Here is a 16,529-nt window from a genome sequence, read left to right as displayed (position 1 = left end):
TTCAGGAAAGTACCATTTAACTTTGCTTGGTCCACTGATTCTCAAATTAGATTGGTTCTGCTTCCCTTTTACAAAGTCACTAGTATTTGACATGTTTAAGTAAACATTCTTTGGGCATTTATGAATATTAAAGAAACACAGGGACAGAAAAGTAAGAGTATTCCACGTAAGGGAATATGCTCACATGATCACTCACATGAGCTAAAGGGGAAAGCCAGGAAATCTTGGCTTTTCTTTTCCTGCTGCAGGAAAGTTTATTCCCTAAACAACAGTTTAAGTGGAAAAGAGTCTATAAAACTTCAGTTACTAATCAGAAATAAAACAGACATGCCTTCCATTTCCATTTATTTATTAAACAATCAAAAGAAAGCACTGCTGTATGGATTGCAAAAAGAAATAACGCTATAGGGCTGTCTTCTACAAACCATGGAGAATAAGAGTTAAAACTGCATATTTTTGATGGTGTTATGAGTGTACATTAATAAGAATAATGAAGTCAAAGGAGCAAGGCACAGTATCAAACTTCTTAAGATGGCTTAGACAGAGATTAATACTTAAAAAAAAAAACACACCCTTTACTTCTCCAGAATTAAGCTCTTAGAACTAAGAAGTGCTTCATATATAATGGTAACCACAATTTGGGAAAATCAAACATAATCTTTAATAATATTAGATACAAATTTATACATGTGATATAAATACTATGAGAAATAAATGAAAAACCAAACATATTCTTAAATGAGACATTTCAATATGTTTCTAATAGTCTTCCAAGGTGTTGGTCAAAAGTTACAACATCCCAGTTAAGCTAAAGCATGAGTTTTGTTTTCAGCTGTGTAATATGGTGACCACAGTTCATGGCAATGCATAACAGGCTTTGGTACAAAGATATGTATTGTTTTGATTTGGTGTTTTCAGACAGGTTCTTACTCTATAGTCTTATGACAGTTTATTTTGGGATGATCTTGTGTGCAAAGGCATACAGGACTCAGGACTGGGCAGAGGGGAGAGTTAAGTAGCAAAGCCCCAGAGACCTCATTGAACCCCAAGGTGTGCTGTGTAGCTGGGCTAGTTTCTTCGGGGTGGTCCTGTTGTAAAGAAGGGGTTCCTTTTTCTCTGTGCATGGATTGGTCCTTGGTTCTTGGATTCCTTTAGGGAGGGACTATAATCTTAACATAGTTGGTTTCCTGTGTTGGCCAGCAAGGCCCTATGAGTGGATCAGCAGTGGAGAGCAAGACAGAGAGAGCTTTGGGTCACATATTGCTGTATCCACTACAGTGAGCACCAAGGTCTGTAAAAAAAAAGACGAAGAAAAAAGAAATAGTATTGGCTTTATTTCTTCAGTATAAAGGGAGAAAACAAGCACATAGCTCATCTTATTTTAAGATTTAAAACCTATATAGTCAAATTAACATGTATTTTAAACCTGTGTAACCTCTTTACATGTTTCAGTGCTGTTCCATCATGGCTCTTCTGGGAATTATAACATTAGTGGATTTTCTAATTCCAAATGTGTTATCAATATAAGAAAAAGAAAGTAACAACATTCTGTGCTCTACTATTTAGTAGTGGAATCTCTGGCTCTTAAAGGAGGTAATTAAAGGACCAGGGATTGGGGATTTGTCGCCTGTCCTTTCTCTGTTTCCTGTCATTCAAAATGTAACAGGATCACTGCAACAATAGTGTAAGACTGAGAGAGCCTGGGCTTTCTCCAGCCCTTGTCACTCTTCTTCTGGAAGAGGAGAATCTCTTCTTCTAGAAGCTAAGGGGCCGGTGGATGGTCATTCACATGATGGAACGACATAAGTGACTCCCACAAGCTGCCTTCTCTATGCATAAATGCATGTAAAAATGCTTAAATTATTTTTTAAAACGGCAAGGGACGGAGAAATGGCTCAGAGTATTGCTCCTATAGAGGACCTAGGTTCAGTTATAGCTCCTATGTCAGAAGATTTGCAACCATCTGTAACTCCATGACCAGGGAATCCAATACCCACTTCTGGCCTGTAAATACTTCTGCACTCGCATGCGCAGACACACACAACTGCATATAATTAAAGCTAAAATAAATCTTTTAAAACTAGATGGTTGAGCACAATTAAAATCCATCAACAATATTAGTTGAAACATTCACTTTAAAGGCCATATCTACTACTTGCAGAATTTTATTACTATGTTAAAATCACACACACGCACACACACACACACAAATCTTCCTGCTGATTTGCTTCCAGTCCATAGCCAGTAATTTCTGTTATTATTTCCTTTTGCTTCCCAAGACCTTGTCTATAGTGAGTTGAGCTGGGACAGGTTAATACTGTGGAGTGTCGCTTTATGCTGTCCTCAGAACCTAGCTCATGGGTCTTATTTAGGAGTGATTCTCCCTTCTAACTAATTTACTTCCTTTTTCTTCCTTCACTCCTTCTCTTCTCTCTTCCCCCTTAGTCTTTCTATTGTTGTAAAGAGACACCATGACCATGGCAACTCTTATAAAGAAAAAGCATTTAATTGGGGGTGGCTCACATTTTCAGTGGTTTAGTTCATTGTTATCATGGTGCAACATGGCAAACCTGGTACTGGAGGAGCTGAGAGTCCTGGATCTTGACCCTCAGGCAATAGAAAGTGGTCTGAATTTGTTATAGTATGAGCATAGGAGACCTCCAAGCCAGCCCTCACATTGACACACTTCCTCCAACAAGGCCACACCCACTTCAACAAGCCACACCTACTTCAACAAGGCCGCACCTCCTAATAGTGCCACTCTCTACAAGCTTATAGAGGCCAATTACATTCAAACCACCACAACTCTTTTTCTCCTTTCCTCCTTCCTTCCTTATTTAGATACACATCTAATATTTAAGTGATTCCTTTTAAGGTATTTAAGCAAGATGGTCCCAGATGAACTTGATATGTACTGGTTTTCTAGGGAGAAGGTGTCCAGGAAAGTCCTGGGAAGAGTTAGAGCTTTTTCTCTGGTCAGGATTTTGCAAGCTTTTGTTTGAAAACTACTGTCATTAGCTGTGGGCTGACACAGCCAGCTGGAGCATTAGGTGGGAAGTGCTAATGAATTTGAAGAGGTGGGTGGGGCTTTTCTCTCTCACTCCACCTCAGCCTGCAGCAATGCTAAAATGTAAAAGTTGGAACAGAGCTTGAATTGTGGCTTTGCTAACCCGTGGCTGCAGCTAGGGTTGGGGAGCAGCTGGTGGTGTTAATTTGCTGTTACTTTAGCGCATTTCCCCTCCTTCATATCTAGTTGAGAGAGAAAAAAATTTTAAAATCACTAATGGATATTGTTGTGACATTGCCACACATGTACATGCCATGCTGTTGTGACATTGCCACACATGTGTATACTATGTTGTTGTGACATTGCCACACATGTACATACCATGCTGTTGTGACATTATCACACATGTATGTACCATGCTGTTGTGCCATTGCCACACATGTGTATACCATGCTGTGGTGACATTGGCACACATGTACGTACCATGCTGCTGTGGCATTGCCACACATGTATATACCATGCTATGGTGACATTGACACACATGTATGTACCATGCTATGGTGACATTGACACACATGTATGTATCATGCTGCATTCACCCTCTTCTGCTGTCTCTTGCTCTTCTCCTCACCCCTTCCCATTCCTGAATAGTTCCTTTTCTGTTTTCAAGCCACTTTTCTTCCTTTCTCCTTTCCAGTTGTGACAGACAAAATGGCACTCATCTTTCCCTCTGTGGCCTATTTTTACCTTGGTGTCCTTTAGCCCCATGGGTTTTCGTGCACGTTTCCCGATTCTGTGTATCTTTAGAGATAAATAATATTTCACTGTATGTATGTATCATATTTTCTCTATCCAGTCTTCTGTGACAGGCTCCTTGGTCTAATTTCAATTAGCTGTAGCAAATAGCTCTGCCGTACACATAGATATGCACATTTCCCTGTGGTGCCCTGATTTATATTCCTTCAGGTGTGTTTTCGGGAGTGGGATAGCCAGACCACAAGCCTAGCTTTAACTTTCTGTGGAACCTGCATGTACTTTTCTGTGGAGGCTGTATTAATTGGTACCCACCAATAGCTATGCATTCCTTCCCACACCCTGTCCAGTATTGGCTGTTGTTTTCCTTCATTTTGTTTGGGTGATAACTGTTTGGGTTGAGATGAGAAAGTTACCCCAAGAAAGGAATTCTTAGGTGCTTTCCTCAGCAGTTCTCCTGAACCAGGAGGGGGCACTATGTGGCCCTCTGGAGTAGGGAACAGCTTCCTCCTTCCTGGGGTCAATCACAGGAGCCCGAGAGAGTGGAGGCAAGGACTTCCCAACCTCTCCTGGCCTTTCCATCACTCTCACAGTGGCCCCCACAGCCCTACCCCTCTCACTTCCCATCACAGCAGAAAGAAGAGGAGGAGGAGGATTTCACTAACAAGACCTGTGTGTCTTATCAGAAAAAAAAAACAAGCATTTCCCAGAAACTTCATGACAGCGCACATGCCTTGCTTGCTCCTTCTGAGTGAAGGAACCTGTGGACTCATCATCTTTCCCTGCTTTTATTAGTTGCTCTTACATTGTTGTGACCCAAACACCCAAGAAATGAGTTTAAAAGAGGGAAATTATATTCTGGCCCATGACTCAGCAATATTGTTCAGACCCCTTGTCTCTGCTAACTTTGAGCCCATAAAGGAACAGAATGTGCGGAGGAGGTGGCAGATCATCTCCCCTATTGAGGACAGCAGAGAGACAAGGAACTGAGAGCCAACTGTAAACTTTGATGATAGACCTCTTGTGCTCTACTCCCTCCAAACAGAACCCCCCTCCCCACCTTTCCAGAACCCTTCAAAGTAATGCCACCACCTAGAGATCAATATGTGAGCCCATGGGGACATTGCAGATTCAAGCTATAACACCAGGTGTCTCCAGAGGATGTGGCTAGATTCCTGTCCATCTTTGTCAAACCTGTGAACACACAGGAGTAGCCATTCATAACAGTACTACTAGGGTACGTCATTTATGATTGCTTATGATTACAGTCATCAAGTGCCCAAGCATTTCCAGACCTAGGCCAAGTGAAATATTCTACACATCTTTAGCCCTGCAATGCATCAAAATATTGTCAGCAACACTTCAATGTCCTATTTCTTTCATTTCTTGGGTAAAGTTTGCTAAAAGTCAACAGAGTATCAGGGACTGGGTTGGGAATGACATAGAGAAGTCTCATTCGTGACTTGTGCCATGTGGTTGTGGAGTATCAAGACTGGAGGAGAGATACTCAGAGGATAGAGGATGAGAGAGCCTGGATGAGAGCCATAAACAATGGAGTAATGCGATTCAAGAAATATTCAGGAGGCACAATGAACAAGACGGGTGTGAGGCAAAAGAAAGAATGAATCAGGGGTAACCTTTGTGTTCTTTTGGCTGTGATGCCCAAGCCAGTGCAGGAGAGGAACCTGATGATGGTGGCGGTGCTTCTCATTGGTGACTCACTGGCAGGGGGCACATCAGTGCCGGATGCCGTGTGTTTTCCACTTGCTTCTTCTGGCACCATTCTGGATTTTGCACTATGCCCACCTCTTTTCAGATGATATTAAGATGAAATGATTCATCAAATAAGCACACATTGAGCCCGAAAAGTACCACAGCTGCTCTTTGGAGCTCTTGAGTGACTTTGGTGGCTACATGTTCAAAGACAAGCTGAGGATGAAGCACAGGAGTAGTGTTTGGGTTGGACAGAAAAAAATGGAATAGCATACACATCTGGCTAGACAAGTTCACTCAGCAAAAATCAATCCTGTAAGTGAGGACAGGGGCTCAAATCCTGGGGGAAAACAACTTTAAAGAAGATGCCAGAAACTGGAATCCTTGAGGAGGAAGCAGGGGCCAAAGCAAGGATCTGAAAGCAGGAGGAGCTCAGAGAGGGCACAAAGACTAACAAAGCTAAGTACCTTAAGGGGGACAAGAGTGACCAAGGCTAGAATTTCCCACTGGACTCAAGGTTAGGGAGACACTGATTATCTGCCTGACAGAAGCAGTTGTAAAGATCTGAAGGTAAATGCTGTGAGAGGTCATAGGTGGGTCAAAAGCAGGAACATAAAACCTCAATGGTAACTAGAGACGAGAATTATAGGGAGGGCATTTTAGCTTGGGATTTGTTTCAGGACTCGGCGGGACTTGAAGGCAGTAGGCAGATGGGGATGAACAGCCAAAGAAAAGGCCCAAAGAGTCAGAGAAGCCCTGGGTTCCTGGAGGAGAAGCCTAGAGCGTCAGCATGAGAGAGTGAGAGTAGAACGAAGCGTCTATTGTGCTCAGGTGATGCAGGGGAAGGTGAGGCAGTGTGTGATTGCTTTAAGTAGAGATGTGAGTTTAACTAGCACTGTGCTCATGACTCAAGTTAGTTAAAGCCAGAGGAGGTGAACTGCACTGCATAGGCTTAGGAAAGCAAGGGACCCTTATAGCAATGTGTCAGTCCATTTTCCATCACTAAAACAAAATGCCTAAAGCTAGGAACTTCATAAAAAACATCAGGCTGATTGTTGGACATCTGGTGAGGGACCTGTTCACTGTATCCCATCACTGGAGAATGGCATCATGGACAGAGCATAAGCAAGAGAGAGGGGTCACAGGGAAGAAAGCTAGAGACAGACAAAGATCAGATTTCTCTATTAGAGCAGCCCACTCTCTCAGAACTAACTTCCTCTGCAAAACCAGCATTCCACCCTTTCAAGACCAAGTCCTCAAGAACCTAATCAGCTGGCACGAAGCACTTTGCAACAATAGTTCTACCTCACTCTGACGCGCTCTCATACCAAGGACCAAGCTTGCTGCACACGTTCTTTGGGAAACACATTAACACCTTATTTAAATCATTACAGTCTGAGAGCCAAATCTTTTAGGACCTTGTGCCCTTTTTTTAAAAAAAAATTTAATAGTTCAGAAATTCCAGATAAAATTATCATGCGAATGTGTGCCTTTCACACATATAACTTAGTTTCTCTGCAGAGAAATTTCCTGCCCCAGATCTCATAGAGAAATAAGTCAGAGGCCATGTTGTGTCTACACTTTCCACTTCATTTCGCTGAAAGGGGGTTATTTCGACATTTTGGAGGCACACTTCTACAGGGTGTCATCTCAAATCTTTGCCCCCGTGGGTTTCCGCACTGACAACAGGCGTGCTCACTTCTAAGCATCCGTGTGAAGCAACTAATAATGGCATCTGAGAAACTAGGACAGTGTTTCCCAGGCTGCCTTCCCCGTGAACAACTGTCAGGAGATGCTTGCAGGGAAAAATAAGTGCTGTGGTCAAATGCATTTGGCGCATGCTGTGCTTGTGTCTCTTCAGCCACCGCATACATCTGCATATTAGAGGCTCCGTATGGCATGCAGTCAAAACACAGATCTCCTTTAGTGGGGGTGTTTACTAAAACTATTTTACTGTAAACGCTGTCTTAGTTTGTTGTTATTGCTAGAATACTCTAGGAAGTGTAAAGCTCCAACTGGATGTTACCTTTGTTCTGCGGAGCACCGAGCAGGGTGGATGCGGCAACTTGAGTGAATTTGGAATTATGTGGAGGATACTTAATATAAAATCCCTTTTCTACTATGTAACCATTTAAGATTTTGTTCCAGCATTACAATAAATGTCAAGTTGACATTCATAGTCAACAACTTTGTTCTCAAAAATGATTTTTACCCAGATGGTAGTGGTGCACGCCTTTGGTCCCAGCACTTGGGAAGGAGAGCCAGGTAGATCTCTGTGAGTTTGAGGCCAGCCTGGTCTACAAAGTGAGTTCCAGCACAGCCAGAGGTACACAGAAAAATACTGTCTTGAAAAATGGAAAAAAGAATAGACTTTTAAATATCCCCTTTTAGTCATATTTTATCATCTATCCTTTTATTGGCTTCTTTTATAGTAATGCTCATTTTTTTTTCTTCAGAGTACACTTAGTGGACGCTTACTGAACACTTTGCATGAGAAAGCACCAGACTGGGGTCAGGACAGGAAGAATCCTCTGTCTTCCCAGGGAATATGGTCAAAGGGACATTCTGAACAGTAAGATGTTCACTCCTGCCTTTGGGGAGTCCCATAGTCTGGAGGGCAGTGTGAGAACTGGGGTGTTTAGCTGGCTTCTGCCTCCAAGGGGCTGATCCACAGTTAGTGGGACAGCTTGAAAGGTAGAGGTGGAACCTGGTGCCAGCTTCTTGGGCAAGCTATTTGCAGCTATTTTGCAAGCAGTGTCTCACTGAGCACACAGCTCGGGGAATCCTCCTGGAGGAGCTTTTGAAGGTGGGTCTGAAATGGGTGGTAGCAGCATCTATTTGGGGACAAAGGCCAAGAAGGTCAGTAGGACATGAAAACTGGAACATACAGGTTGTTTTGTACCACTTGTCAGCAGTTTCGATGTTCTATAAATAACCGGAAGCCTTGTAGATGGGCTGTAAGTCAACTGTTTAGGAGATCTAAAACCAAGAGCCATAGCTCACTCCAAAAATCCTGGCACTCAAGGGATTGAGACAGGGGGATTGCTGAAAGTTTGAGGCCAGCTTAGACTAAAGTGGTACCCAGTTTTAAAAAAGAATGAGGCACTGTTCTCTGCACAGCTTTGGGGCCTGAGCTAACTGGAGTGAAGAGGGAGTGCAGGAAGGACAGACATGTGCAGAAAAGCTGGAATCACGTGGGCTGTGCTCACTCTGATGGAGGCCACCAACTGCAAAACTCGGGAAAACTCGACATGCTTGTTGTATGTCTGAGTTGAGGAGTTGGTTTTATTGTAGACAGCTGAATGAGGAGGTAAGTTCACCTAATCTTGGCAGGAGGGCTCTATAGGGAGGCCAACACAGTAGGGAAAACTGATGCTGGACTACAACATCCAAACTTAAGGTAAAAAATAAATCTTTTTTCTTTATAAGTTAATTCTCTCAAATGTTTTGTCACACACTATGAAACTAACTAAACCAACTGATTATGGACTAAGGAATGTAATTTATATAAAATGCCCTTTCGTGCTAGGAGCAAAACTAGAAATAAAACCGGAAACAGAAAGGGTGATGATAATCACCATTGAAATCTGGGAGCCAAAGTTCACAGGGACTCAGTAACTTATTTGAAGATATGGGCAAATGATTTCTATAGGCATTCTCAAATAAGAGATATAATTACCAACACAATGTGATTTAAAACCACAATGAGATGCCTGTCACCTTTTAGAATGGCAATTATCAAAAAGTTGATCAATGACTAGTTTTGATGAGGATACCAAAAGAAGGGAATCCTTGTAGATTGTTGGTTGGGATATAAACTAGCAGGTCATTGTGGAAAACAGTATGGTCATTCCTCACAAAAATAAAACCATAGCTATATGACCCATGGATCCCACTTTAGGTATTTACTCCCAAGTTAAAATAAATATGCTAAGGAAAAATGTGCACTTGTGTGTACTCTTTAACATTATTCACGGTGGCTAGAATATGGAACCCACACAAGTGCTCATCAATAAACAGGGTGCATGTATACAATGAGATGCTATTATACTCGCTTCTTTGTAATGACATAGGTAGAACTGGACATTCTTCTAAGTGAGATCATCCTGTCACAGAAGACCAAATAGTGTCCTTCCCCGTACAGCTTGAATCTTTCATAAGAAATTTATATTTTTAGTTATGTGTACATGTATGTGTGGGTACAAGAAGAGGCCAGAAGAGCTCATTGGAACTGGAGTTGTAGGTGGTCACGAACCATCTAAAATGGGTGGTGGTAGTCACACTCATGTCCTTTGTGAGAGCAATAAGTACCTTTAATCACTGGGCTGTCCCTCCAGTCTTCACATGTTGAATATTAAAGGTCAGTTTCACAGAGGCAGAGAGTGGGAGGGTCATTTGCGGAGGCTAGAGGCTGGCGATGGGTGCGAGGGGAGGGAAGGTGTTGATCAGGGAGGGCAGTTTCTGCTAGATGGGAGGAGAAGGGTGTAGTGACCCGCTGCACGGCATGGGGGCCACAATTAATAATGTGCATGTTTCAAAAATGCCGAAATACTAAATTCTTGATGTTTTCATCTCTCCAAAAAGATAAACTGACAAAGTGGTGGCTATGTGAGTTAGCTTGGTCAGTTTTTCCTATGACACATATATGTAGATCAAAATGTCACATTGTGTCCTTCCGAATATCCACAATTACTATTTATCAATTAAAAAGAAATATACACACAAAGAATAAAACACCCTCAAAAGGCAAGTGCAAGGTAATTGCTGTCTTGTCTTTTCCCTCCCGGTGACAAAGACAAGAATCCCTGAGTTTCTACACATACTTACCTAGTATCCATGCAACATTCCTGCTGATGACTTAATTAGTTCAAGTAGGAACCCTGACGACCCACAGGCCAACTTCTTCCTGGAATGATTTGTCTTCCATCCTAGTTTGAGTGATGGAGGCTGTTTGAGGTTGAAGTAGGAGGGACCAGGGTCCACGTCTTAGTACCTGAGGCCTCATTGCACGCCTCCTCACACTCCTTAGGAAGAGATGGAAATAGCTGTGCACACCTTTGGCTGTCATCATCACCTCTTGCTATCTCAGACCCTTTGCTGCTCCTTCTGCCCCTTTCGGTAATGCATCACTCTTTATCTCTCTCTTATTCTTACCCTTGTAAACAAGTACACACACACACACACACACACACACACAAAGCATACATGTCTAGAAACACAAGTTTCTAGGCAAAGTGAAGTTTCCCAGGCGAAGAGTCACCAGCATATTTTTACATCCCACATGCTGCATAGAACATGCAGGAAAAGAACTATAAAGGTTGGGATGAGCTCTCACCTGTACCTCTCCCCATCCCTCTTATTTCTCCCGTCTCCTTTCTGGTCCTCTCATCTGACCTTACCCTTGCCTCTCCCTCCATCTGTAAGCACAGGGCCCCTATACTTCCAGATTAATAAGCTTGGCTCATTAGTATCCACATGCAGAATTGAAACCACTTGGTTAGAAACCTGTAATCTGAACTGAGGCGTGATGCAGTGCGGGAACTGCTCCATGTTCCCTATAGCTCTAAGGAGTCACCAATATGAAGTGAGGGGTGAGAAAAGTGGGGGGGGGAATACCTAATGAAAACTAATGTACCGACCATCACACCTTGCTCTTACGGCTCCCATCTAAAAGGAAGCATCGTGTAAGTGGAAAGGAAACTCACTAAAGAAAGGCACTAAGTGGACTAATTATTCACCACCCTTGCCCTCTGGTTCCTCCCCAAGCACGCTGCAAGGATTGATGGGAGACAACCAGAAGCTCTTTCAACTGTTTAGTGATAGTTGCTTGCTAATAAGGTGACCCAATTACCAGCCTTATTCTGAATATTGCAAGTGCATAGGAAGCTGCATCTCCACGGCGTTTCTTACAGGAGAATAACCCACATAAAGTGGCACGATAGTAGCAGCCAGACAGGCTGCATCAAGATGAGCTATAAATAGCCTGGCACGTCTTTGGCTAGCCTCACCTAAGGTTTCAGTCTTCATTTCTTGAACCTGTCTTGAATTTCCTCCTATTTCTGTCTCTCCACTCTTTCCTGTTCTCTCTCTCTCTCTCTCTCTCTCTCTCTCTCTCTCTCTCACACACACACACACACACACACACACACATCCCAGGCATAAATGGTTATGAATTTATTCACTGGCTAGGGGAGGAATGGTTGCTGCATGATAATGGGTCTAACTATTTTGTGTATTCACAATGATTTCTTTCCTTCGGGGAATCCAGGATCAGGGCTCTGGACCTGTACTACTGACTCTGACTGAACACTATCTTGACCGCTATTTTATTTACTGTGCTAAAGGTTGAATCCAGGGCTTTGTGCACACTAGGAAAGCAATGATTGTGTTCCATGCCCAGTTCCTAGCTTGACTGTTTGTTAATTTCCTTGCTAAACTACTAGAGAGCTTGTGAGGGCTCCTTTAGTCTCCCGAATCTACTTACTGTCTATGACTGATTACCAGCCTTTATAAGATCACGTCTAATGTCAGTTCAGTGAATTTGTGTGACACAAAGCCTACTATGTCCTCAATCCTGACATCCTATAGTGTGGTGTGTGTGCCTGTGTGTGTGCGGGTGTGTGTGGTGTGTAACAGAAGCTTTAACAATCCATACTATCATCATTTACCTCAATTGAAATGAATTTACCTTTAATTGAGAGTTAAGAGTTCCACATTTTCCTAGAGTTCAGGGTAATCATTTGGTACATGTATGCATTATTGATGATCAACTTTATACAAAGATCATCTGTCTTCTATACATTTCTTTGTAATGAGACCATCCAAATCACCTCTCCTACCAATTTTTTTCACAATACATTGTTGTTGACTCTAACGCAAAAGCCATTCCACCTATTTATCTGTATCATCTTAAGTAGTCTCCTTATTCCTCCTTTCCTCACCTCTCCCCAGTCCACAGTAATCAGGATTATACTCTCTACTTCTGTGAGCTTAGCTTTTTACATTCTACATGAGTAACCACATGCCCCATCTGTATTTCTATATCTCTATCAGTTATTTAATACTGTGAATCTGAGCCCATTGGTGTTTCCAGAAATTCCAGGGTTTTACTCTTTTATTACTAAATAGTATTCCATTTTGCATGTGAATGATTTTAGCGTTCCCTTCACTAGGGAACCTGGCTGTTGTGAGCAGTGCTGAAATAAATACAGAGGAGTAGACAATTGTTTTGCATACTGATTCCTTGTCCTTGGGTGCACACCTAGTGTCCCAAACCTTTCTCTAGAGTCTGTCATAGTTAGAGTAATAGGAATTCCGCAGTTAGTCAAGAGTTAGTGGACAGGCAGGCAGTCTGGAAGGAGAAGGCAGGCAAGAACTGAAGAGCAAAATCTTAGAGAAGGCAGGTGTGTCTTAAGAAGAAACTTGAGGAATTGGGAGCATTTCAAGGGTAAGAGCCATGACTGCCTCTAGGTGGAAAGGGGGCTGTTCACAGACATCAAAAGGCTTGTTCTCGGCCGCCCGGACTTGCCTGCGTGCTGGTGCCTCCGCTGCCCGGGCCTGCCTGCGCGCCGTTGCTTCCGCCGCCTAGGCCTGCAAGAGGCAGAAATCTTTAATAATTAAATTAATTAATTAATAAAAAAAATCAGCAAGAAAAAAAAAATAAAACATTCTGTCTTCTACCTTTAAATTTGTGAATGAAAAGCCTGTTTAGAAAACAAACGCAGAATATGTGCAAATATGAGAGTAAGATTTAGTACATAGTTAGGTGTTAAAACTTTGCTTTGCTGATGGCTTGAAATCCATATTTATGTTCAACTCATTGATGAACAGCTTTCCTGGTTCTTAACTTGACTGTTTCAAATAGTGTTGTAATAAAGACAGATATGCAGGTATCTCTACCATAAAGGAAAAATATTTTTAAAAGCTGGACAGGATGGGTATTGAGTAGGAAGGGAACATATAGGTGACATACCTACTATGTAGTTTAGTATGGAAATTCTTAAAAAATCGTAAGCTGGAACAATCATGTAATCCAGTATTGTCCAACTTAATTTATAACATGGTCACTTGAGGGACCCTTGACCAACAATATCTCTAGTCTTCATATATAAATAAAAAAATTAATTTTCCTTTGAAAAAAAAAAAAAAAAAAAAGGCTTGTTCTCCAGTTGCTCATCAGCTTCTAATGTAAGAGAATTCCTTCATGGACTAAAACTCCTGGCTATATGCAGAGCTTGGGCACCACTCACTGTCCAGGCACAGAGATGGAAGTCAATCCTGGGGAGCCTGTGAGGCCTGGGTGTCACAATGGAGCCAGTCTGCTGTCCTTACTGGGTTGGTAACTGATTTCCTACTTCTTGGTGATTTGCTGGGACATCTGGGTTCTCCACACAGCATGTCATCATCATCCTCCCTCAACAATCCAATTCATTGTGTTAGAGTCCAGTGCAACCCCCACTCCCCAAAAAACCTCTTTCATTCAATGTTCAGAAGCTTATTAAAACAATCAAATCCAACTAAGTCACCATTAGTTTCCAAAGCAGTTTCAAACCAGCTCAAGAAAATGTGCAGATCTCTGTGAAGACAGAGGCTAGGACCTATTCCTTCTACAGATTACCAAGAGTACCTGTGGGAGGATTCTAGAAGGTAAAGATGGAGAATCCATATTATTCTGCCAACATAGAAAGATCATAGTTTCACACTCGGAGCTGTGAAACAAAACATACTTTTAAAAATAGAGATTTCTGGAAGAGAAAGCAAAATGATAATAATATACGTTCTAATAAAACTGAGTATTTAATCTCAAGCCTTCATTTGGATGGAAATTGGAGAATTATGTTCATGAGTCATATAGCTTGAGCAGCTGTTGTCATCTGCCTAGTCTCTGGTCAGGTAGAGATGCAGCTATTTGCATGATGAAACAGGAAGTACTCCCAGAACAGCAGGCTGGGTTCATCCATCATGACTCTGCTTCTGGATAGAGCTATATCACCAGCAGTTTCTTTAATGGGATGAGCATGCCCAGTAAAAGTAGCTAATCTTTTTCTGATGGCCACTGCTCATACACTTACACAAATGGGATTCTTCAGATGATCAACTGCTCTTCTGGAGGCAGCCGTGTCCTGAAAAGACACCAGAGCTCCATGAGGAAGTTTGGAGAGACAACGTGGAAAGCATAGGGAGTTGGGGACTGTGAGTCAGTGGGGGCTAAGATGAGGATACTGAGGGTTGAATCTGTAGTCAAGGCACAACCAAGGAGTAGAAAGAGGAGATGTGTCTAGGGGCAATCATCTGATGAAGAGTTAGGACCGGCTGCTCTGGTGAACGTGTCTCTGTAAATACTTCAATACCTGTATCTGCTCTAGAAACCTAGAGGAATGTGGCCAGGGTAAAGAGAGAATTTTATGGTTTAAACAGTGTGGACGCATTTCCAAATGGTACAGAAATTCCATTTCTATGAGAGAAATCTTCAGGAGCCAAGAACATTTGATTGGATAGGGTGTGTCCTTGGTTGCCCTTAAATGTCACAGTGGTTGCATTTATCATAATTCAGGTCAAGCAGAGGTGCCCATTCAAGATGAAACAGAGGGATAAGCAAACCGACCTGTAAGGGATGGAGAAAACAGGAACAGAGCTAGGAAACAACTCCAGAAAACACGGCAGACAAAATATGGATTCTTTTCCAGCTCTTCACTGCAGAGACAAGAGGCCCAAGCTTTAGCCACTTGTGTCCTCAAGTAGGAAAGAACCAAACTTTGTCTCCAAATCCGTCCTTGCTATGCAGGGTACACAGGATCCTATAGGCCCTCAAGGTTCTGAGTGGAGGTTGGCAGATCTGAGTTAGTAGGAAACTTAAAAAGATCACCTGCAGGGGAAATGGGTCTCACCAGTGGCAACGACCAGAAATTTACTGTAACAAGGGGGTTAAACGAGCCAAGTCACGTGACTCTGGGGCTCTAACACCCTATGTGTAGTCCTGCTATAGGTGTCGTGTGTAATGATATATCAGTGTCAAGAAACCTAGATACTGTTGTTCAAGCCTCTAAAGAACTGCATGGAGCTTGCTGAGAAGTTTAGAAGCCACACACTTCAGCTGGCCCAGCCCTCACCGGCAACAGCCTAGTCAGTCAGTGTCTCCGTATGCCATCCCCACACAGTCACATTAGAGCTCATTCTAAGAAAGCTGGTTTGGCTGACAGCAGTAGGAAGAGTCTATATAGTCACTCCTGCTGACCTTTGATGTCTATGAAAGTCATTGTATTGACTCTTACTCCATGTTTATATGTGGCAGCGAAGAATGCTTTAAGACTCAACCTTCTGCAGTGGAGTTTTATCACTCCATAGGATGTGCAGAAAGCATTGGGTTTTTCACATTCTGCTTCTTCAAAGATTTTTCCAGATCACAGGCCCATCGTCCAGCCATGATTACTGGAATAAGCCAATTATCGCAATCTGACTTCCCATGGTCCCCCACTAAAGGGAGAAAATAGGTATGATGAGTGTGATCTTAGTTTAGGCAAAGCAAACAGAGGAGCTTTAGTGTGGGAGCGAAAGAAGATTTGGAGAATCAACTGAGATAGGCTAGGGACTAAATGTATTCACCCTTCTAATCTCCTGTGGTGATATCCTATCCTCTGGTGTGATAGTATTTGGAGATGGGGTCTTTGGGAGGTGATTGTGTCATGAGGGTGGAGCCCTCATGAATGAAGTCAGTGCCCTGACCAGAAAAAGACAAGACCAGGTATCCATACTTTCATCTCTCTTTTCTGATCACACAAGGACATAAAGACAAAATGTCATGAATTAGGAAATCGACCTTCACAGGGAACCAAAAGTTCCAGCACCGTAATTATCAAGAACTAAGCTTCCAGACATATGAGAAATACATGTCGGTAGTTGAAGTCACCCAGGCTATAGTATTTTGCTATAGTAGCTAAACTGATGAAGATAGGAATCAAGGACTTTAACATCTGACCCTTCCCGCAGTCTGGTAGCAAAGTTGTGACACCTCACACTGTGGTAGTGGGTGACCCGTGGAGAAAGACATCAGCAGGAC

At 42.5% G+C, this 16,529-nt stretch overlaps 1 protein-coding gene across 1 annotated transcript in view; it reads left to right on the top strand.

The window, feature by feature from the left end:
* F13a1 (coagulation factor XIII A chain) overlaps positions 1-16,529 on the top strand; it is a 159,711-nt gene that overhangs the window by 14,301 nt on the left and 128,881 nt on the right. The window lies entirely within an intron of this gene.

Source organism: Chionomys nivalis, chromosome 13 (assembly GCF_950005125.1).
Source record: "Chionomys nivalis chromosome 13, mChiNiv1.1, whole genome shotgun sequence".
Taxonomy (NCBI): domain Eukaryota; kingdom Metazoa; phylum Chordata; class Mammalia; order Rodentia; family Cricetidae; genus Chionomys; species Chionomys nivalis.
The sequence above is the reverse complement of the archived record's forward strand: the minus strand, read 5'-3'. Positions and strand labels throughout refer to the sequence as shown.